Source organism: Lepisosteus oculatus, chromosome 1, assembly GCF_040954835.1.
Source record: "Lepisosteus oculatus isolate fLepOcu1 chromosome 1, fLepOcu1.hap2, whole genome shotgun sequence".
Classification (NCBI taxonomy): domain Eukaryota; kingdom Metazoa; phylum Chordata; class Actinopteri; order Semionotiformes; family Lepisosteidae; genus Lepisosteus; species Lepisosteus oculatus.
In genome coordinates this window covers 5,530,501-5,552,662 of record NC_090696.1, presented here as the reverse complement: position 1 = coordinate 5,552,662, position 22,162 = coordinate 5,530,501, and the positions used below count along the sequence as shown (strand labels likewise).

The 22,162-nt window shown below is 49.5% G+C and overlaps 6 non-coding genes across 6 annotated transcripts; 4 read left to right on the top strand and 2 right to left on the bottom strand.

The window, feature by feature from the left end:
* Nucleotides 1-1,935: 1,935 nt before the first annotated feature.
* LOC138241432 (U1 spliceosomal RNA) lies at nucleotides 1,936-2,105 on the top strand. Its single transcript, XR_011190656.1, has one exon. It is a non-coding gene; the product is annotated as a U1 spliceosomal RNA (small nuclear RNA).
* Nucleotides 2,106-3,492: 1,387 nt separating this feature from the next.
* On the bottom strand, nucleotides 3,493-3,611 carry LOC138241374 (5S ribosomal RNA). The gene has a single exon (XR_011190597.1). It is a non-coding gene; the product is annotated as a 5S ribosomal RNA (ribosomal RNA).
* A 6,801-nt stretch (nucleotides 3,612-10,412) lies between these two features.
* Nucleotides 10,413-10,582, top strand: LOC138241450 (U1 spliceosomal RNA). The gene has a single exon (XR_011190680.1). It is a non-coding gene; the product is annotated as a U1 spliceosomal RNA (small nuclear RNA).
* Nucleotides 10,583-11,969: 1,387 nt separating this feature from the next.
* Nucleotides 11,970-12,088, bottom strand: LOC138241775 (5S ribosomal RNA). Its single transcript, XR_011191054.1, has one exon. It is a non-coding gene; the product is annotated as a 5S ribosomal RNA (ribosomal RNA).
* A 6,379-nt stretch (nucleotides 12,089-18,467) lies between these two features.
* LOC138241431 (U1 spliceosomal RNA) lies at nucleotides 18,468-18,637 on the top strand. Its single transcript, XR_011190655.1, has one exon. It is a non-coding gene; the product is annotated as a U1 spliceosomal RNA (small nuclear RNA).
* Nucleotides 18,638-21,741: 3,104 nt separating this feature from the next.
* On the top strand, nucleotides 21,742-21,860 carry LOC138241731 (5S ribosomal RNA). The gene has a single exon (XR_011190995.1). It is a non-coding gene; the product is annotated as a 5S ribosomal RNA (ribosomal RNA).
* The last annotated feature ends 302 nt before the right edge of the window (nucleotides 21,861-22,162 follow it).

The window sequence follows — 22,162 nt, the reverse complement described above, 5'->3', positions numbered from 1 at the left end:
AAAGAACAGACTTGTGGGATAGCAGGACGCCTGATGAGCGACAACCTGGCCTTGTTGAGGGATGTCTGTCTGTACTCTGAGGATCGCTCCCTCCCTCTGTGCATTTTAGGTGTAGACCTAGAAAAGGCCTTTGACCGCCTAAACCGGCAGTACTTAACATCGGTACTTGAGCACATGAAGTTTGGCCCCATCATGAGAAAGTGGATTAACCTGCTGTACACAGGTAGCAACAGCAGAGTCATGGTTAATGGCAATAGATCACGCACCTTTGAAGTCTGTTCAGGGGTGAGGCAGGGCTGCCCATTATCCCCCTTGTTATTCGTTTTGGCTATGGAGCCCTTAGCCTGTGCCTTGCGCCAGGATCAGGCCATTAATGGGATACCAGTGCCTGGAAGTGGGGGAGGAGAGGTAAAGACATCTCTATACATGGATGACGTCACCCTGCTCCTCTCTGACAATGCCTCAATTAGCAGAGCTCTGCAGTGCTGTGATCGGTTCTCTTTGGCTTCCTCCGCAAAAATTAACACATCTAAGAGTGAGATTTTTTATCAGAACTGGAGGGAGCCAAAAGAAGGACATGATCTCAGGCTGCAAGAGAAGAGAATTAAGGTCCTGGGGGTGTATTTTGGAGAAGAGATGGGAACAGTAAATTGGCAGAACAAATTGCCAATCTTAAACAAAAAACTGATGCAATGGAAGGACCGAGACCTCACCATGACAGGGAAGGTGCTGGTCATCAAAGCCGAGCTCTTGCCTGTCTTGAATTTTCTGGCTTCTACCTTCCCAATCCCACACCGTGTTGCGGCGGTGCTGAGGAGATTGATGTTTCAATTTCTATGGGGTGGGAAGCAGGAAAGACTCAGAAGGGAAATAATGTACAGGCCGCTACCCTCAGGGGGGAAGTCTGTCCCAGATATTGCTACGAAGCTGCTGTGCATTTTCCTGGCCTCTGTGCTGAGAGGCTTTGCAACAGCACCTGCAGCGCGTACCTGGACTTATTTTTCCAGGCTCTGGGTAGGTAGGGAGGTGTTCAGAGTGTGGGGTGTCAGACCCAAGCTGGACGTCCCACTCTCTGACACATGCCCTGCAATTTATGGGACAGTTAAAAGTTTTCTAAGATCTCACCCAATTGGCCATATTCCCCTCCGAGATGTCAGCGTCCAAAAACTGGAAGATTTCGTAGCACCCCAGAACAATAGGCAGACCCCTGTGGGCATTTTAACATCAGCCCAAACAAGGAAGGTGTGGAAACACACATCCTCTAAATTTCTGTGCAACATTCACAGAGATTTAGCCTGGAGTGTCGTCCACCAGTGCTTACCGGTACGAACTTTCTTGTACCGTAGGGGCCTCACCCCCAGCCCTCGCTGCGTTAGGGTGGGCTGCGGCGAGGAGGAGACTGTGACCCATCTCCTGTGGTCCTGCTTTTTTGCTAAGGCCTTCTGGGCACAGTTTGAAGATTGGTTGCAGGCTCTCTCGCCCCAATTTACCCTGACCGCTGCTTTCGTCATATACGGCATCTCTCCTGTCAAACTTCCCCCTGACGTGTTTGACAGGATCTGGGCCGTGGTGAACAGTGGGAAAGATGCCCTGTGGAGAGTGAGGAACATGGGGCTGTTCAAAGGCATCGAGGTCCCAGTCAAGGCAGCAGGTAGCCTGGCCCTGTTCATCACCCGAGAGAACTATTACCTCAGAGATCTGTGGAGAGAAGGGAGGGAGGAAGCAGAAAATCTGTGGGAAATAGAGGGCATTGGACAGTATCTCAAGAAACTGTGAAAAACATTATCATGTTTAAATAAAGAATGTGATTTGCACCAGAAAAAAAGAAAATTGTTGCTATGTAACTGTTACCGTGTCAAAATGTAATGAGATGTGATCATATATACTGTTTTAAGTATGTATATTAATGTAAAGCTTTCTGATTTGTGATTTCCTGTATTTTTTTGTGAAAAGAAAATAAAGTTCTTAAAAATCGAAATCGGTTCACCCAGGGCGAGGCTCGGCCATTGCACTCCGGCTGTGCTGACCCCTGCGAATTCCCCAAATGTGGGAATCTCGACTGCATAATTTCTGGTAGTGGGGGACTGCGTTCGCGCTCTCCCCTGATGTGCTTGGTCCAAAATCAGATGCAACAGTGCGGGCGGCTTTGCCTTCTGCTGGGGAGCTGTGCCGGGTGCCCCTGAAGCGGCTTTCAGAGATGGGGGGTCACTGCAGAAACGCCCCGGGGTTTTTCGCGAGCACCGCCTGACAACGTGGTCCTCCTTTTCATGCCTGCTACAGCCATAACGCTATTTGTATAACCACAAAAAACAATCTTGTGCTTATACACGTTAAATGTTCACCTCGTGACAAGGTACTTCAATTGTGATCTTTCAGCTTGTCTGACCCTGGTGGTCTGGCTGACTTTTGCTTCTTCCGCTCTCTGTCCGGGGACAGTAATCCTTTATTGTTTCTCTCACACTCCATCAGTTTGACTTTGTAGTTCAGTCTGTTGCCCGTGTGTGTGTACCAGTTTGTAGTGCCATGTAACCTGACTACCTTACGTCCTGCACTCATAATATAGAGAGAGAGAGAGAGAGAGATAAATACTGTATATCTTAAGAACAAAATCCAACACCAAAAGCTCTTCATGAGTCGTTATACCCCAGCATTGAAACCGAGTTCTTACCGGCATGCAACACATTGCTAATCCAACCAGAAGATCAAGGTGTGATGGTCAACTTGAAGTGCATGAAGTAAGAGTAAAACGATGTACCCCGAAGCAGGACCACAATTCGAAAGGAGTGGATGCCACTATTTCTCGTATTTTCTTAGTTATAGGTGCATGGAAGCATTTCAAGCTAATTACACTACTCCTCCTGGACATGAATTCCCTTTTCAAAGCGAGTCTTTTTGCTGTAGTTTGCATGGTTTAGGATGCAGATCGAGGTTAGCCTTGATTTGGTCATGGGGGCCTCGGTACTGTATGCTAATGCTAAAGACAGTTCACCAGTTTTCTGATTGTTGGGTTCTGTATCAGTGCAGGAATGTCAAATAGTGAATGGCTGTACCTCTGTTGTATCCGTGCTCAATGAACGAAATCGGTTATAAATGAATGTATGTATATTTGTACGCAAAACGAGTTGTTTATTGACTGACCTTCAATTGCAGATTTAGAGGCAGCTTCGATATTCGTTTTACAGCCGTTTTTTTTCATATGAGTCACACGCATGCCATTCAAAGGGCCACTTTAGCGATGAGCAGATTGATCCATGTTTCTTGTGCATCTGAAGGGATGTGAGGGAGCTTCTCTTTCTGAACTGGCATGCCTTAAAAATGGACGACCGTCGCGATACCGTTTGCCAGTCAGTGTTGCTGGATGAAACAAAAGTGGGAAGATTGAAATGTTTGGTCTTTTCGTGAGCACCCCGGGAAATAAATGTCCATAGTCGAGGGTTTTTCCTCCCAAAGCCTACGGCACCAGCGGCGACCCCTGCTGGCCGGGAGAGCAAAAGCTTACAGCACCTGGTATTCCCAGGCGGTCTCCCATCCAAGTACTAACCAGGCCCGACCCTGCTTAGCTTCCGAGATCAGACGAGATCGGGTGTGTCCAGGGTGGTGTGGCCGTAAGCGAAAGCAACGGCGCCTGACTCGCTACTTGAAGCTGTGTGTGGCGGGGGCTCCGGGCCCCCCGGGCGGGACTCAAGGATCGTTCGTGTGCAACTCTTTGGAAAGGAGCTGCTTTCCAAATCGCATTGCGTGCCTGGATGTTGGCGACTGTGCGACTGTGCTCCCGTGCTCCCTTCAGTTGCCTGGCCCTGCTCTTGCCCCGCACTGGAGCAGGACAAAGAAACTGCATGGAGGAGCACCAGGCAAGTCTTTTCCAGACAAAAACCTCCGGTGCACAGCACACTGCAAACATTTCGGGGCTGTCGCGTGTTTATTTCAGCACATCCATCAAGCGCCGCGGCTGAACGCGCGGCGCCTCCGCCCTCTTGTGGCCTTGCGGCGTCAGAGCAAGAGGCTCCTTCTCGCTGCCCTTCCGCTGTGTTGCAGGGCCCCGAGAGGGAACCCGGAGCGCGCACTGATGGGTGACACCGCCGTGACTCCTTCTCGAGAGAGACGCCCTGGGATTTGGAACGGCCAAGGAGGGTCAGGACACCTCGGTTTGACGCCTCCCCCCGAAGGACGGCGCCTGTTTGTGCAGCAGAGTGTCGCCATCAGGAGGCTGGGGCATAAGAGGGCCACACAGCCCGCAGGGTGAGCGCTCCCTACTGGTCCCAGTCACACCTCTTGCAGGAGCAGCAGCAACCGGAGCTTTCCCGGGGGCCGGCCAGGCTCACACCTGCTGGGCTGCCGGGGGTGAGCCCAGTCGAGAGTCGCAGGGCGAGACCTAGTCACCGGGGAGAAACGATACAAGTGAAGGATTGCTCGGCTCTCGGCACTTGAAAAGACCGACAAATGACTCGTTCCCGCCGGAGCTGATTGTACCCGCATGTGTGGTGTCGTCCTCTCCCCCCGCCCCGCTGTGTTTGCTGTATTGTCTCTGAAGCCGGCCCCCCCGAGACGAGACGGGCTGTTCCTGTGCCCCAATTAACACTTTACAGGTGCCATTCCCCGGCATTGTGGCCATTGTCGGTGCTCACACGCGATAAGATAAGGCGGAGGAGAGCGGGGCATGCCCAGCGCCAGACATTCAAGGAGGGGGCAGTGCGAGGTGAGGTGAGGTGAGGTGCGACACGACACGCCGGAGCCCCGACGCTGCTAACGCGGAGCACTTGTTGGACCGGCATCGAAAGGACGTGTGCGCACGGAGCGAGCCTTCCCTGCGGCGGAGCGCGGGAACTTTCTCCCCCCCGCCCCCGCTGCAGGAGTTGTGTGCGCTGCAGCGGTGCCGAGAGAAAAGCACAGAAGGCAGCAGGCTCTGGAGAGCAGGTAAGAGACGGAGCCTTGTGGGCAGGCGAGCAGGCTCGTTTTTTTGGAAATTGCTGAAAAGGTTTGTTCGGTGTGTGGCAGGCGCACGTCGCGAGCTTGCGTGGCGATCTGCCGGCCTGGTGATATGTAAATGAGGCCGAATTGCATCCCGGGACATGCTGCGGATGCGAAATGGCGACTGCAGATGTGTAGGAAACGACGCGCTCGTTTTCTCGCTTTGCCCTCGCTTTTGAGTGTTAGTGTGGCGTGTGAGTGTGCGAAAGAGTGGGCCCAGCAGGAGGCGGTGGCGTGCGGGGCGAGGAGCTGGCCTAGGCTGCGAGTACTGTGCTGTGAGTGCGGGCCGCTTGCAGGGGCCTATCCAACTCATACTTACCTGGCAGGGGAGATACCTTGATCAGCCTGTAGGTGGAGTAGTTGGATTGTTTTTCTTTTGTTGGAAGCAGTGTTCGATTTGCGGTTTTTGAAATGGCAACCTTTGGATCCCGTAAGAATGCTGTACGTTTTGAGCTCTTGGATGACCTCTTCATGGATCGTATGCAGTTCAGCAGAAAAGTGTTACAGAAGGAACTTGGCTTTGAACCTCGGCACTTGGATTTCATCTTCGCTCTCCCAGGTCAGAAAGCATTTGAGGTTGTATTTGCTACCTATCCTCTGTTTGAACAATGCGTGGATGTGTTTGAGGCAAAAAGAGGCAAAGTTCCTGCACTTGAGAAGATCAACTTGCAGCCTCTGACACAGAGAGAGAGGAAAACGGTGCATGTTGTTATGTTCTCGGAACTGGCAAAGACGGAGGACATTCACACCTGGCTTAACCAGTACTGCACCGTCCACCATGGAACTGAGGTTAGAGATGTTGATGGTATAAAAACAGGAGCAAGGAAATTCGAGGTTCGCTTGCTACCGGACAGCGTAAATGGAGGCTTAAGGCACCTGCCCTCTACAATCCGGCTGGGCGCCTGCAATGGCTATGTGTTTTATGTGGGACAACCAAAGGTGTGTCGGCGCTGTGGTGCTGTGGGACACCTGGCATCGTCCTGCACTGTGAAATGCTGCAAGACCTGTGGCAAACAGGGACATTTAGCCTCTGACTGTTCAATGCTGCCAAAGTGCAATTTATGTGGCTCGGAAGGACACGTTTTTAAGAACTGCCCTCACGCCTACGCCAATAAACTCAAAATGAGAAAGGATGAGGCAGTGCTTGTTTCAGCCAAACCGGCCCGAAAATCCAAAGCAAACAACAAGTCAAACAAAGAACCCTTGTTGGACAAAGACTCTCAGCCTCCAGCCAGGATCAGTCCTGCTGTGGCTCCGGGGCTGGTGGAAGAGAAATCCACTACGCCCCCACAACTGCAGACTGCACCAGACAAGCACGAGGGTTTGAAAACCCCCGAGAACAGCGAGGACCCCTCCCCCACTCCTGCTCCTCAGAACGAGGGCCAGTGTGGGGCCCCCCGGTGGAGCGGGTCCAGCGAGGATACCCAGGATTCAGCGGAGCTGCTTTTCTCAGACTCTGCAAGTGCTACAGATGCCCTCCTCTCCTCCATCCAGTCCATCACGGAGGATCTGCAGCAGCTGGTGGGTGAGGGGGAAGAGGAGACTGGTGCATCGGCTGCACCCCTTTCCCCTCAGTGCTCCCAGGAGCTGGACTTGAGGAAAAGAAAAAATGACTCTGTTTTCTCCCCGAGCGAGGAGGAAGGAGAGCATGGCGATGGGGACAGCTGGAACCTCTCCACCCCTCCCTCTACCCCCTTCCTTGAAATGGACTCTGTGAACGCTTTTACTGCTGCCACCCTGATGAAGGCTCATTCAGAGGATGGCTGGCAGGAAATTGGTAAGAAGAAAAAGAAAAAGAAAAAGGTAACAGGTGAGACCGAAGAGAAATGTGTTTTGTAAAGACTGGTTCCACTTTCTTATGTAATATGGCTCTTAACATAATTTCTCTTAACACAAGAGGTATCAATGACAGAGTTAAATGCCAGTCTGTCTTTGATTACCTCCAGCAGAGAGAGGGAGATGTGTTGATGTTGCAGGAGTGTGCTTTAGCCTATCAAGAGAGGTATAAAAGTTTTGAAGATAGGTGGGATAAAGGGCCTTCTGTTTGGTCAGGGGACAATAACAACAGAGCCTCTGGCGTGGCCATTCTTTTCAAAGGATGGGCATTCAAATTGAAAAGTATTCAGAGGGTCATAGATGGCAGGTTGCTGTGTGTGGATGTGGAATGGGGGACCGTTAACCTGCGGCTAATCAATGTGTATTGCCCTACTGACGTAGGAGGAAGGGTGGAGCTACTCAAGGCACTCTCCCCCCTATTGTTATGCAGCACAGACGTGATAGTGGGAGGGGATTTTAATTGTATCTTAGAGCACACAGACAGGCAGTCTAGCTCGCCGATAAAATTGGATTCCAGCTCACTGGCCCTGCAAAACTTAGTTCAAGACTTTAAACTCTCAGACACATATAGATGTATATATCCCACAACAGCAGGATATACATGGTCAGGGAGGAATAGCAGCTCCAGAATTGACTATTGCTTTGTCTCAGAGAGAGTGAAAGTTGTTGGGGTCACTCTTCAGCCTGTCTTCTTCTCAGATCATCAGGCTTTAGGGTGTAGAGTGGAACTCCAGGGCGGGACTGTCTTTGGCCCAGGCCTCTGGAAACTCAACACAAAGCTGCTAGAGAACGAGGGGGTAGTATCCCGCTACAAGGAGAAACTATCACAGTGGCTGTCCTTGCAGTGTCTGTACGGGTCAGTAGGAGAGTGGTGGGAGGAGGTGAAGGTGAGGACAAAGGCCTTTTTCATGGCTGAGGGAAGGAAGGCTGCTGCCAGATGGAGAGGAGTGCTAGCCAGGAAACAGAGGCAGCTGCAGCGTCTCTACACGATGCTGCACAGTGGCTTCGATGTGCTCGAGGATATCGCCCTTTTAAAAAAGGACATCCGGAGCATAGCCGAAGAAAGTAGTCGAGGAGTGCTGTTAAGAAGCAGAGTGCAGTTCTTGGAAGAAAATGAGAAGTGTACTTGCTTCTTTTTCAGGAAAGTGGTAGGCTCCAAGACTGTCATGGAAAGTGTAGTTGATGAGGAGGGACGAGAGAGAACAGAGCCGAGTGCTATCCTCTCCTGCACCGAGGCCTTCTACTCAAGACTGTACAGCTCTACAGAGGTAAAGGATGAAGATATTCATTTTTTTACCTCAAAGCTAGAAAACATTTTGAGTGAAGAAGATAGGGAAGTACTTGAGAGGGATTTGACAGTAGAAGAGCTGAGACAGGCTATGGAGAGCTTACAGAAGGGGAAAACTCCGGGTGCTGACGGGCTCCCTAAAGAATTTTATTGCACCTTTTGGGATCTGCTTCAGGATCCGCTACTGCTCCTATTCGAGGAAAGCTACAAGACAGAATTGCTGCCTGACTCCTTAAGAGAAGGCACTATCTCTCTCTTGTTTAAGAAAGGAGCAAAAAATGACATAAAGAACTGGAGACCCCTCAGCCTGTTAGGCGTGGACACTAAGATCCTGTCCAAAGCCCTTTTCCTGCGCCTACAAAATGTAGTGGCCTCACTGGTAGGGAAAGAACAGACTTGTGGGATAGCAGGACGCCTGATGAGCGACAACCTGGCCTTGTTGAGGGATGTCTGTCTGTACTCTGAGGATCGCTCCCTCCCTCTGTGCATTTTAGGTGTAGACCTAGAAAAGGCCTTTGACCGCCTAAACCGGCAGTACTTAACATCGGTACTTGAGCACATGAAGTTTGGCCCCATCATGAGAAAGTGGATTAACCTGCTGTACACAGGTAGCAACAGCAGAGTCATGGTTAATGGCAATAGATCACGCACCTTTGAAGTCTGTTCAGGGGTGAGGCAGGGCTGCCCATTATCCCCCTTGTTATTCGTTTTGGCTATGGAGCCCTTAGCCTGTGCCTTGCGCCAGGATCAGGCCATTAATGGGATACCAGTGCCTGGAAGTGGGGGAGGAGAGGTAAAGACATCTCTATACATGGATGACGTCACCCTGCTCCTCTCTGACAATGCCTCAATTAGCAGAGCTCTGCAGTGCTGTGATCGGTTCTCTTTGGCTTCCTCCGCAAAAATTAACACATCTAAGAGTGAGATTTTTTATCAGAACTGGAGGGAGCCAAAAGAAGGACATGATCTCAGGCTGCAAGAGAAGAGAATTAAGGTCCTGGGGGTGTATTTTGGAGAAGAGATGGGAACAGTAAATTGGCAGAACAAATTGCCAATCTTAAACAAAAAACTGATGCAATGGAAGGACCGAGACCTCACCATGACAGGGAAGGTGCTGGTCATCAAAGCCGAGCTCTTGCCTGTCTTGAATTTTCTGGCTTCTACCTTCCCAATCCCACACCGTGTTGCGGCGGTGCTGAGGAGATTGATGTTTCAATTTCTATGGGGTGGGAAGCAGGAAAGACTCAGAAGGGAAATAATGTACAGGCCGCTACCCTCAGGGGGGAAGTCTGTCCCAGATATTGCTACGAAGCTGCTGTGCATTTTCCTGGCCTCTGTGCTGAGAGGCTTTGCAACAGCACCTGCAGCGCGTACCTGGACTTATTTTTCCAGGCTCTGGGTAGGTAGGGAGGTGTTCAGAGTGTGGGGTGTCAGACCCAAGCTGGACGTCCCACTCTCTGACACATGCCCTGCAATTTATGGGACAGTTAAAAGTTTTCTAAGATCTCACCCAATTGGCCATATTCCCCTCCGAGATGTCAGCGTCCAAAAACTGGAAGATTTCGTAGCACCCCAGAACAATAGGCAGACCCCTGTGGGCATTTTAACATCAGCCCAAACAAGGAAGGTGTGGAAACACACATCCTCTAAATTTCTGTGCAACATTCACAGAGATTTAGCCTGGAGTGTCGTCCACCAGTGCTTACCGGTACGAACTTTCTTGTACCGTAGGGGCCTCACCCCCAGCCCTCGCTGCGTTAGGGTGGGCTGCGGCGAGGAGGAGACTGTGACCCATCTCCTGTGGTCCTGCTTTTTTGCTAAGGCCTTCTGGGCCCAGTTTGAAGATTGGTTGCAGGCTCTCTCGCCCCAATTTACCCTGACCGCTGCTTTCGTTAGATACGGCATCTCTCCTGTCAAGCTTCCTCCTGACGTGTTTGACAGGATCTGGGCCGTGGTGAACAGTGGGAAAGACGCCCTGTGGAGAGTGAGGAACATGGGGCTGTTCAAAGGCATCGAGGTCCCAGTCAAGGCAGCAGGTAGCCTGGCCCTGTTCATCACCCGAGAGAACTATTACCTCAGAGATCTGTGGAGAGAAGGGAGGGAGGAAGCAGAAAATCTGTGGGAAACAGAGAGCATAGGTCAACATCTCAAGAAACTGTGAAAAACATTATCATGTTTAAATAAAGAATGTGATTTGCACCAGAAAAAAAGAAAATTGTTGCTATGTAACTGTTACCGTGTCAAAATGTAATGAGATGTGATCATATATACTGTTTTAAGTATGTATATTAATGTAAAGCTTTCTGATTTGTGATTTCCTGTATTTTTTTGTGAAAAGAAAATAAAGTTCTTAAAAATCGAAATCGGTTCACCCAGGGCGAGGCTCGGCCATTGCACTCCGGCTGTGCTGACCCCTGCGAATTCCCCAAATGTGGGAATCTCGACTGCATAATTTCTAGTAGTGGGGGACTGCGTTCGCGCTCTCCCCTGATGTGCTTGGTCCAAAATCAGATGCAACAGTGCGGGCGGCTTTGCCTTCTGCTGGGGAGCTGTGCCGGGTGCCCCTGAAGCGGCTTTCAGAGATGGGGGGTCACTGCAGAAACGCCCCGGGGTTTTTCGCGAGCACCGCCTGACAACGTGGTCCTCCTTTTCATGCCTGCTACAGCCATAACGCTATTTGTATAACCACAAAAAACAATCTTGTGCTTATACACGTTAAATGTTCACCTCGTGACAAGGTACTTCAATTGTGATCTTTCAGCTTGTCTGACCCTGGTGGTCTGGCTGACTTTTGCTTCTTCCGCTCTCTGTCCGGGGACAGTAATCCTTTATTGTTTCTCTCACACTCCATCAGTTTGACTTTGTAGTTCAGTCTGTTGCCCGTGTGTGTGTACCAGTTTGTAGTGCCATGTAACCTGACTACCTTACGTCCTGCACTCATAATATAGAGAGAGAGAGAGAGAGAGATAAATACTGTATATCTTAAGAACAAAATCCAACACCAAAAGCTCTTCATGAGTCGTTATACCCCAGCATTGAAACCGAGTTCTTACCGGCATGCAACACATTGCTAATCCAACCAGAAGATCAAGGTGTGATGGTCAACTTGAAGTGCATGAAGTAAGAGTAAAACGATGTACCCCGAAGCAGGACCACAATTCGAAAGGAGTGGATGCCACTATTTCTCGTATTTTCTTAGTTATAGGTCCATGGAAGCATTTCAAGCTAATTACACTACTCCTCCTGGACATGAATTCCCTTTTCAAAGCGAGTCTTTTTGCTGTAGTTTGCATGGTTTAGGATGCAGATCGAGGTTAGCCTTGATTTGGTCATGGGGGCCTCGGTACTGTATGCTAATGCTAAAGACAGTTCACCAGTTTTCTGATTGTTGGGTTCTGTATCAGTGCAGGAATGTCAAATAGTGAATGGCTGTACCTCTGTTGTATCCGTGCTCAATGAACGAAATCGGTTATAAATGAATGTATGTATATTTGTACGCAAAACGAGTTGTTTATTGACTGACCTTCAATTGCAGATTTAGAGGCAGCTTCGATATTCGTTTTACAGCCGTTTTTTTTCATATGAGTCACACGCATGCCATTCAAAGGGCCACTTTAGCGATGAGCAGATTGATCCATGTTTCTTGTGCATCTGAAGGGATGTGAGGGAGCTTCTCTTTCTGAACTGGCATGCCTTAAAAATGGACGACCGTCGCGATACCGTTTGCCAGTCAGTGTTGCTGGATGAAACAAAAGTGGGAAGATTGAAATGTTTGGTCTTTTCGTGAGCACCCCGGGAAATAAATGTCCATAGTCGAGGGTTTTTCCTCCCAAAGCCTACGGCACCAGCGGCGACCCCTGCTGGCCGGGAGAGCAAAAGCTTACAGCACCTGGTATTCCCAGGCGGTCTCCCATCCAAGTACTAACCAGGCCCGACCGTGCTTAGCTTCCGAGATCAGACGAGATCGGGCGTGTTCAGGGTGGTGTGGCCGTAAGCGAAAGCAACGGCGCCTGACTCGCTACTTGAAGCTGTGTGTGGCGGGGGCTCCGGGCCCCCCGGGCGGGACTCAAGGATCGTTCGTGTGCAACTCTTTGGAAAGGAGCTGCTTTCCAAATCGCATTGCGTGCCTGGATGTTGGCGACTGTGCAGTTTCTTTGTCCTGCTCCAGTGCGGGGCAAGAGCAGGGCCAGGCAACTGAAGGGAGCACGGGAGCACAGTCGCACAGTCGCCAACATCCAGGCACGCAATGCGATTTGGAAAGCAGCTCCTGCAGGAGCAGCAGCAACCGGAGCTTTCCCGGGGGCCGGCCAGGCTCACACCTGCTGGGCTGCCGGGGGTGAGCCCAGTCGAGAGTCGCAGGGCGAGACCTAGTCACCGGGGAGAAACGATACAAGTGAAGGATTGCTCGGCTCTCGGCACTTGAAAAGACCGACAAATGACTCGTTCCCGCCGGAGCTGATTGTACCCGCATGTGTGGTGTCGTCCTCTCCCCCCGCCCCGCTGTGTTTGCTGTATTGTCTCTGAAGCCGGCCCCCCCGAGACGAGACGGGCTGTTCCTGTGCCCCAATTAACACTTTACAGGTGCCATTCCCCGGCATTGTGGCCATTGTCGGTGCTCACACGCGATAAGATAAGGCGGAGGAGAGCGGGGCATGCCCAGCGCCAGACATTCAAGGAGGGGGCAGTGCGAGGTGAGGTGAGGTGAGGTGCGACACGACACGCCGGAGCCCCGACGCTGCTAACGCGGAGCACTTGTTGGACCGGCATCGAAAGGACGTGTGCGCACGGAGCGAGCCTTCCCTGCGGCGGAGCGCGGGAACTTTCTCCCCCCCGCCCCCGCTGCAGGAGTTGTGTGCGCTGCAGCGGTGCCGAGAGAAAAGCACAGAAGGCAGCAGGCTCTGGAGAGCAGGTAAGAGACGGAGCCTTGTGGGCAGGCGAGCAGGCTCGTTTTTTTGGAAATTGCTGAAAAGGTTTGTTCGGTGTGTGGCAGGCGCACGTCGCGAGCTTGCGTGGCGATCTGCCGGCCTGGTGATATGTAAATGAGGCCGAATTGCATCCCGGGACATGCTGCGGATGCGAAATGGCGACTGCAGATGTGTAGGAAACGACGCGCTCGTTTTCTCGCTTTGCCCTCGCTTTTGAGTGTTAGTGTGGCATGTGAGTGTGCGAAAGAGTGGGCCCAGCAGGAGGCGGTGGCGTGCGGGGCGAGGAGCTGGCCTAGGCTGCGAGTACTGTGCTGTGAGTGCGGGCCGCTTGCAGGGGCCTGTCCAACTCATACTTACCTGGCAGGGGAGATACCTTGATCAAGAAGGAGGTTCACCTGAGGTTCACCCATTTTGAAATGGCAACCTTTGGATCCCGTAAGAATGCTGTACGTTTTGAGCTCTTGGATGACCTCTTCATGGATCGTATGCAGTTCAGCAGAAAAGTGTTACAGAAGGAACTTGGCTTTGAACCTCGGCACTTGGATTTCATCTTTGCTCTCCCAGGTCAGAAAGCATTTGAGGTTGTATTTGCTACCTATCCTCTGTTTGAACAATGCGTGGATGTGTTTGAGGCAAAAAGAGGCAAAGTTCCTGCACTTGAGAAGATCAACTTGCAGCCTCTGACACAGAGAGAGAGGAAAACGGTGCATGTTGTTATGTTCTCGGAACTGGCAAAGATGGAGGACATTCACACCTGGCTTAACCAGTACTGCACCGTCCACCATGGAACTGAGGTTAGAGATGTTGATGGTATAAAAACAGGAGCAAGGAAATTCGAGGTTCGCTTGCTACCGGACAGCGTAAATGGAGGCTTAAGGCACCTGCCCTCTACAATCCGGCTGGGCGCCTGCAATGGCTATGTGTTTTATGTGGGACAACCAAAGGTGTGTCGGCGCTGTGGTGCTGTGGGACACCTGGCATCGTCCTGCACTGTGAAATGCTGCAAGACCTGTGGCAAACAGGGACATTTAGCCTCTGACTGTTCAATGCTGCCAAAGTGCAATTTATGTGGCTCGGAAGGACACGTTTTTAAGAACTGCCCTCACGCCTACGCCAATAAACTCAAAATGAGAAAGGATGAGGCAGTGCTTGTTTCAGCCAAACCGGCCCGAAAATCCAAAGCAAACAACAAGTCAAACAAAGAACCCTTGTTGGACAAAGACTCTCAGCCTCCAGCCAGGATCAGTCCTGCTGTGGCTCCGGGGCTGGTGGAAGAGAAATCCACTACGCCCCCACAAGCGCAGACTGCACCAGACAAGCACGAGGGTTTGAAAACCCCCGAGAACAGCGAGGACCCCTCCCCCACTCCTGCTCCTCAGAACGAGGGCCAGTGTGGGGCCCCCCGGTGGAGCGGGTCCAGCGAGGATACCCAGGATTCAGCGGAGCTGCTTTCCTCAGACTCTGCAAGTGCTACAGATGCCCTCCTCTCCTCCATCCAGTCCATCACGGAGGATCTGCAGCAGCTGGTGGGTGAGGGGGAAGAGGAGACTGGTGCATCGGCTGCACCCCTTTCCCCTCAGTGCTCCCAGGAGCTGGACTTGAGGAAAAGAAAAAATGACTCTGTTTTCTCCCCGAGCGAGGAGGAAGGAGAGCATGGCGATGGGGACAGCTGGAACCTCTCCACCCCTCCCTCTACCCCCTTCCTTGAAATGGACTCTGTGAACGCTTTTACTGCTGCCACCCTGATGAAGGCTCATTCAGAGGATGGCTGGCAGGAAATTGGTAAGAAGAAAAAGAAAAAGAAAAAGGTAACAGGTGAGAGCGAAGAGAAATGTGTTTTGTAAAGACTGGTTCCACTTTCTTATGTAATATGGCTCTTAACATAATTTCTCTTAACACAAGAGGTATCAATGACAGAGTTAAATGCCAGTCTGTCTTTGATTACCTCCAGCAGAGAGAGGGAGATGTGTTGATGTTGCAGGAGTGTGCTTTAGCCTATCAAGAGAGGTATAAAAGTTTTGAAGATAGGTGGGATAAAGGGCCTTCTGTTTGGTCAGGGGACAATAACAACAGAGCCTCTGGCGTGGCCATTCTTTTCAAAGGATGGGCATTCAAATTGAAAAGTATTCAGAGGGTCATAGATGGCAGGTTGCTGTGTGTGGATGTGGAATGGGGGACCGTTAACCTGCGGCTAATCAATGTGTATTGCCCTACTGACGTAGGAGGAAGGGTGGAGCTACTCAAGGCACTCTCCCCCCTATTGTTATGCAGCACAGACGTGATAGTGGGAGGGGATTTTAATTGTATCTTAGAGCACACAGACAGGCAGTCTAGCTCGCCGATAAAATTGGATTCCAGCTCACTGGCCCTGCAAAACTTAGTTCAAGACTTTAAACTCTCAGACACATATAGATGTATATATCCCACAACAGCAGGATATACATGGTCAGGGAGGAATAGCAGCTCCAGAATTGACTATTGCTTTGTCTCAGAGAGAGTGAAAGTTGTTGGGGTCACTCTTCAGCCTGTCTTCTTCTCAGATCATCAGGCTTTAGGGTGTAGAGTGGAACTCCAGGGCGGGACTGTCTTTGGCCCAGGCCTCTGGAAACTCAACACAAAGCTGCTAGAGAACGAGGGGGTAGTATCCCGCTACAAGGAGAAACTATCACAGTGGCTGTCCTTGCAGTGTCTGTACGGGTCAGTAGGAGAGTGGTGGGAGGAGGTGAAGGTGAGGACAAAGGCCTTTTTCATGGCTGAGGGAAGGAAGGCTGCTGCCAGACGGAGAGGAGTGCTAGCCAGGAAACAGAGGCAGCTGCAGCGTCTCTACACGATGCTGCACAGTGGCTTCGATGTGCTCGAGGATATCGCCCTTTTAAAAAAGGACATCCGGAGCATAGCCGAAGAAAGTAGTCGAGGAGTGCTGTTAAGAAGCAGTGTGCAGTTCTTGGAAGAAAATGAGAAGTGTACTCGCTTCTTTTTCAGGAAAGTGGTAGGCTCCAAGACTGTCATGGAAAGTGTAGTTGATGAGGAGGGACGAGAGAGAACAGAGCCGAGTGCTATCCTCTCCTGCACCGAGGCCTTCTACTCAAGACTGTACAGCTCTACAGAGGTAAAGGATGAAGATATTCTTTTTTTTACCTCAAAGCTAGAAAACATTTTGAGTGAAGAAGATAGGGAAGTACTTGAGAGGGATTTGACAGTAGAAGAGCTGAGACAGGCTATGGAGAGCTTACAGAAGGGGAAAACTCCGGGTGCTGACGGGCTCCCTAAAGAATTTTATTGCACCTTTTGGGATCTGCTTCAGGATCCGCTACTGCTCCTATTCGAGGAAAGCTACAAGACAGAATTGCTGCCTGACTCCTTAAGAGAAGGCACTATCTCTCTCTTGTTTAAGAAAGGAGCAAAAAATGACATAAAGAACTGGAGACCCCTCAGCCTGTTAGGCGTGGACACTAAGATCCTGTCCAAAGCCCTTTTCCTGCGCCTACAAAATGTAGTGGCCTCACTGGTAGGGAAAGAACAGACTTGTGGGATAGCAGGACGCCTGATGAGCGACAACCTGGCCTTGTTGAGGGATGTCTGTCTGTACTCTGAGGATCGCTCCCTCCCTCTGTGCATTTTAGGTGTAGACCTAGAAAAGGCCTTTGACCGCCTAAACCGGCAGTACTTAACATCGGTACTTGAGCACATGAAGTTTGGCCCCATCATGAGAAAGTGGATTAACCTGCTGTACACAGGTAGCAACAGCAGAGTCATGGTTAATGGCAATAGATCACGCACCTTTGAAGTCTGTTCAGGGGTGAGGCAGGGCTGCCCATTATCCCCCTTGTTATTCGTTTTGGCTATGGAGCCCTTAGCCTGTGCCTTGCGCCAGGATCAGGCCATTAATGGGATACCAGTGCCTGGAAGTGGGGGAGGAGAGGTAAAGACATCTCTATACATGGATGACGTCACCCTGCTCCTCTCTGACAATGCCTCAATTAGCAGAGCTCTGCAGTGCTGTGATCGGTTCTCTTTGGCTTCCTCCGCAAAAATTAACACATCTAAGAGTGAGATTTTTTTATCAGAACTGGAGGGAGCCAAAAGAAGGACATGATCTCAGGCTGCAAGAGAAGAGAATTAAGGTCCTGGGGGTGTATTTTGGAGAAGAGATGGGAACAGTAAATTGGCAGAACAAATTGCCAATCTTAAACAAAAAACTGATGCAATGGAAGGACCGAGACCTCACCATGACAGGGAAGGTGCTGGTCATCAAAGCCGAGCTCTTGCCTGTCTTGAATTTTCTGGCTTCTACCTTCCCAATCCCACACCGTGTTGCGGCGGTGCTGAGGAGATTGATGTTTCAATTTCTATGGGGTGGGAAGCAGGAAAGACTCAGAAGGGAAATAATGTACAGGCCGCTACCCTCAGGGGGGAAGTCTGTCCCAGATATTGCTACGAAGCTGCTGTGCATTTTCCTGGCCTCTGTGCTGAGAGGCTTTGCAACAGCACCTGCAGCGCGTACCTGGACTTATTTTTCCAGGCTCTGGGTAGGTAGGGAGGTGTTCAGAGTGTGGGGTGTCAGACCCAAGCTGGACGTCCCACTCTCTGACACATGCCCTGCAATTTATGGGACAGTTAAAAGTTTTCTAAGATCTCACCCAATTGGCCATATTCCCCTCCGAGATGTCAGCGTCCAAAAACTGGAAGATTTCGTAGCACCCCAGAACAATAGGCAGACCCCTGTGGGCATTTTAACATCAGCCCAAACAAGGAAGGTGTGGAAACACACATCCTCTAAATTTCTGTGCAACATTCACAGAGATTTAGCCTGGAGTGTCGTCCACCAGTGCTTACCGGTACGAACTTTCTTGTACCGTAGGGGCCTCACCCCCAGCCCTCGCTGCGTTAGGGTGGGCTGCGGCGAGGAGGAGACTGTGACCCATCTCCTGTGGTCCTGCTTTTTTGCTAAGGCCTTCTGGGCACAGTTTGAAGATTGGTTGCAGGCTCTCTCGCCCCAATTTACCCTGACCGCTGCTTTCATCATATACGGCATCTCTCCTGTCAAACTTCCCCCTGACGTGTTTGACAGGATCTGGGCTGTGGTGAACAGTGGGAAAGACGCCCTGTGGAGAGTGAGGAACATGGGGCTGTTCAAAGGCATCGAGGTCCCAGTCAAGGCAGCAGGTAGCCTGGCCCTGTTCATCACCCGAGAGAACTATTACCTCAGAGATCTGTGGAGAGAAGGGAGGGAGGAAGCAGAAAATCTGTGGGAAATAGAGAGCATAGGTCAATATCTCAAGAAACTGTGAAAAACATTATCATGTTTAAGTAAAGAATGTGATTTGCACCAGAAAAAAAGAAAATTGTTGCTATGTAACTGTTACCGTGTCAAAATGTAATGAGATGTGATCATATATACTGTTTTAAGTATGTATATTAATGTAAAGCTTTCTGATTTGTGATTTCCTGTATTTTTTTGTGAAAAGAAAATAAAGTTCTTAAAAATCGAAATCGGTTCACCCAGGGCGAGGCTCGGCCATTGCACTCCGGCTGTGCTGACCCCTGCGAATTCCCCAAATGTGGGAATCTCGACTGCATAATTTCTGGTAGTGGGGGACTGCGTTCGCGCTCTCCCCTGATGTGCTTGGTCCAAAATCAGATGCAACAGTGCGGGCGGCTTTGCCTTCTGCTGGGGAGCCGTGTTGGGTGCCGATGAAGCGGCTTCAGCGATGGGGGGTCACTGCAGAAACGCCCCGGGGTTTTTCGCGAGCACCGCCTGACAACGTGGTCCTCCTTTTCATGCCTGCTACAGCCATAACGCTATTTGTATAACCACAAAAAACAATCTTGTGCTTATACACGTTAAATGTTCACCTCGTGACAAGGTACTTCAATTGTGATCTTTCAGCTTGTCTGACCCTGGTGGTCTGGCTGACTTTTGCTTCTCCCGCTCTCTGTCCGGGGACAGTAATCCTTTATTGTTTCTCTCACACTCCATCAGTTTGACTTTGTAGTTCAGTCTGTTGCCCGTGTGTGTGTGTGTACCAGTTTGTAGTGCAATGTAACCTGACTACCTTACGTCCTGCACTCATAATCTAATATAGAGAGAGAGAGAGAGATAAATACTGTATATCTTAAGAACAAAATCCAACACCAAAAGCTCTTCATGAGTCATTATATGTTTCCATGTCCAACTGCACGGAGGAGCACCAGGCAAGTCTTCACCAGACAAAAACCTCCAGTGCACAGCACACTGTCACTGTTCTTATGTTTCGAAATTGTGCTTCAAGGAAGTTCTTACTAGCAGAAGGATTTCAAAACCTCTTGAAAAATCTTCATGCTAAATGGGATTATTAAATAGAATGCATTTTGGTAAAACTAATTTATAATGTTCTAAAAAGACATCACAAGGGCCACTTGTTGATGATTTTATACCACAATATCCTAACATCTGTTTTTAAGTGCAATTAATATTTTAAGATTCACATTGCACCGTCAGTTTCATCACCTGCAACTATATTTGCATAACAGACCACTTTGCATAAACCGCTCTTCTGTGAATTTTTCTTTTTCACCAGCTTTAAAAAAGAAGCCCTTTTCTACAAGCTCAGAAACCTCAGCCTGGAAACATGAAGACCCTTATTCAACTTGTCTTCATACTGGCTCTCTGGATTCAAGGAAATGGTATGATTACAGCTTTTAATTAATGTCTGATTGTCAACAGTGATAATTTAAATCCATAGTTATTTATATGTTTCCTTATGGCAAATTAGTACAGATTGAATACAGGTAATTATTAATGACAAATTATGTCTTGAAATGCCTTCAGCCCGATTTTTGTGGTTGCTTTGTTTTTCAGAATCCAGTGCCCAGATCTCCATAGATCAGTCCCCTGCCTCTGTGTCTGTCCACACAGGTGACACCATTACAGTGCAATGCAGAGCTTCAAAGTATATCGCCGATGACATGAGGTTTTATTTCTTTAAACCCAGACAGGCACCAAAACTTATCATGTATGAGCTGTACACTGCTAGTTTCGCTGGAACACGTTACAGTGGTAAATGGCAAAAAGATTCAAAGGATTTCACTTTTTTCATAAGCAATGTTGAAGTTCAAGATGCAGGGATGTACTATTGTGGACAATACAAGCGCAGCCCATCATCACAGTGATACAGAGCCGTACAAAAACCTTGCATGAATTCACACTGTAGTGAACACAGACAATCCACTACAGTGATTGTACTTACATTACGGTAAGTGATCTCATAATGTTATTTTATGTACTTTTGACTTTGTGTTTTTACTTAATATAATGTCTGGGAAACAAGATAGCTTAAATGCGCTGTTTTTGACCAAATGCTCTGTCATCTTATTTAATAAGCAATAAAAACAGAAGCAAACTCAAGAAACTAGAAGTTATTGATATTTTATTTTGGATTATTTTGTATGGTGTTTATATAAAAATGCTTATTATTTTTCAGGGTTATGTTAATGGTTACTTGGCAAAACGTTCCCATCGTTCTGAACATTTCTAGAGTTGTTGGTCACCAGTAACTTGAAAAGCCTAAGTTTATTTGCTGGATTGAGTTTGTATACTCTAGAGTAATAGCTCTGCCAACGTTTATATATCATCAGCAGGAACAGCTTGTGTTCTTTGTATTGTGAGCTACTGTGTATTGTGTCTTCACTGTGCTCTGTAAACAGATAAAACATGATTGGTGGGGAAACAGCGTCCACAGTAGTATTGTATATATTTTTAAATATATATATATAACAGTGCGCTCCAGTCTTTACATCTGAGGAAAAAAATGAAGACGTCATAACATAAGAGAAGTCCTCATTGGTTGCAAAAATGACCAATTTTAACGAAACATGAAATATAATTAAACAAGTTAAACAGTGTTATTTCTCACGGCCATAAAATCAGCCACACACACAAAAAAAACCTTTTCAAGCTACGCTGCGTGTAAGTTTAAATCATCTACCGGTAGTGCATGGAACAAACGAAAATGTGTAGGCCTATGTTTGTTTACACAGTCTGAGTAACGAGCAAAACAAAAATCCCGGACAATTTTTGGTATTTTATAAATCCCGATCAGACCGATATCTTAGGTTTGAAAAATAGGACGTCTGGTCATCACGTATTAGTCAATGTAGCTGACAAAATCGCTGGCTGTTCTCCATAGATATAGTGCCCTATTTAATATCCTTATTTAGTATTAGTAGAATTGAATTGAAATTGAATTTAGTGCTCGTGCAAGAGACCGGGGGCAGAGCGCGAACGCGGTCCCCCGCCCCCCCACAAAGTGCGCGCTCCGGGTTCCCTCTCGGGGCCCTGCAACACAGCGGAAGGGCAGCGAGAAGGAGCCTCTTGCTCTGACGCCGCAAGGCCACAAGAGGGCGGAGGCGCCGCGCGCTTGATGTGCTGAAATAAACACGCGACAGCCCCGAAATGTTTGCAGTGTGCTGTGCACCGGAGGTTTTTGTCTGGTGAAGACTTGCCTGGTGCTCCTCCGTGCAGTTTCTTTGTCCTGCTGCAGTGCGGGGCAAGAGCAGGGCCAGGCAACTGAAGGGAGCACGGGAGCACAGTCGCACAGTCGCCAACATCCAGGCACGCAATGCGATTTGGAAAGCAGCTCCTTTCCAAAGAGTTGCACACGAACGATCCTTGAGTCCCGCTCGGGGGGCCCGGAGCCCCCGCCACACACAGCTTCAAGTAGCGAGTCAGGCGCCGTTGCTTTCGCTTACGGCCACACCACCCTGAACACGCCCGATCTCGTCTGATCTCGGAAGCTAAGCAGGGTCGGGCCTGGTTAGTACTTGGATGGGAGACCGCCTGGGAATACCAGGTGCTGTAAGCTTTTGCTCTCTCGGCCAGCAGGGGTCGCCGTTGGTGCCGTAGGCTTTGGGAGGAAAAACCCTCGACTATGGACATTTATTTCCCGGGGTGCTCACGAAAAGACCAAACATTTCAATCTTCCCACTTTTGTTTCATCCAGCAACACTGACTGGCAAACGGTATCGCGACGGTCGTCCATTTTTAAGGCATGCCAGTTCAGAAAGAGAAGCTCCCTCACATCCCTTCAGATGCACAAGAAACATGGATCAATCTGCTCATCGCTAAAGTGGCCCTTTGAATGGCATGCGTGTGATTCATATGAAA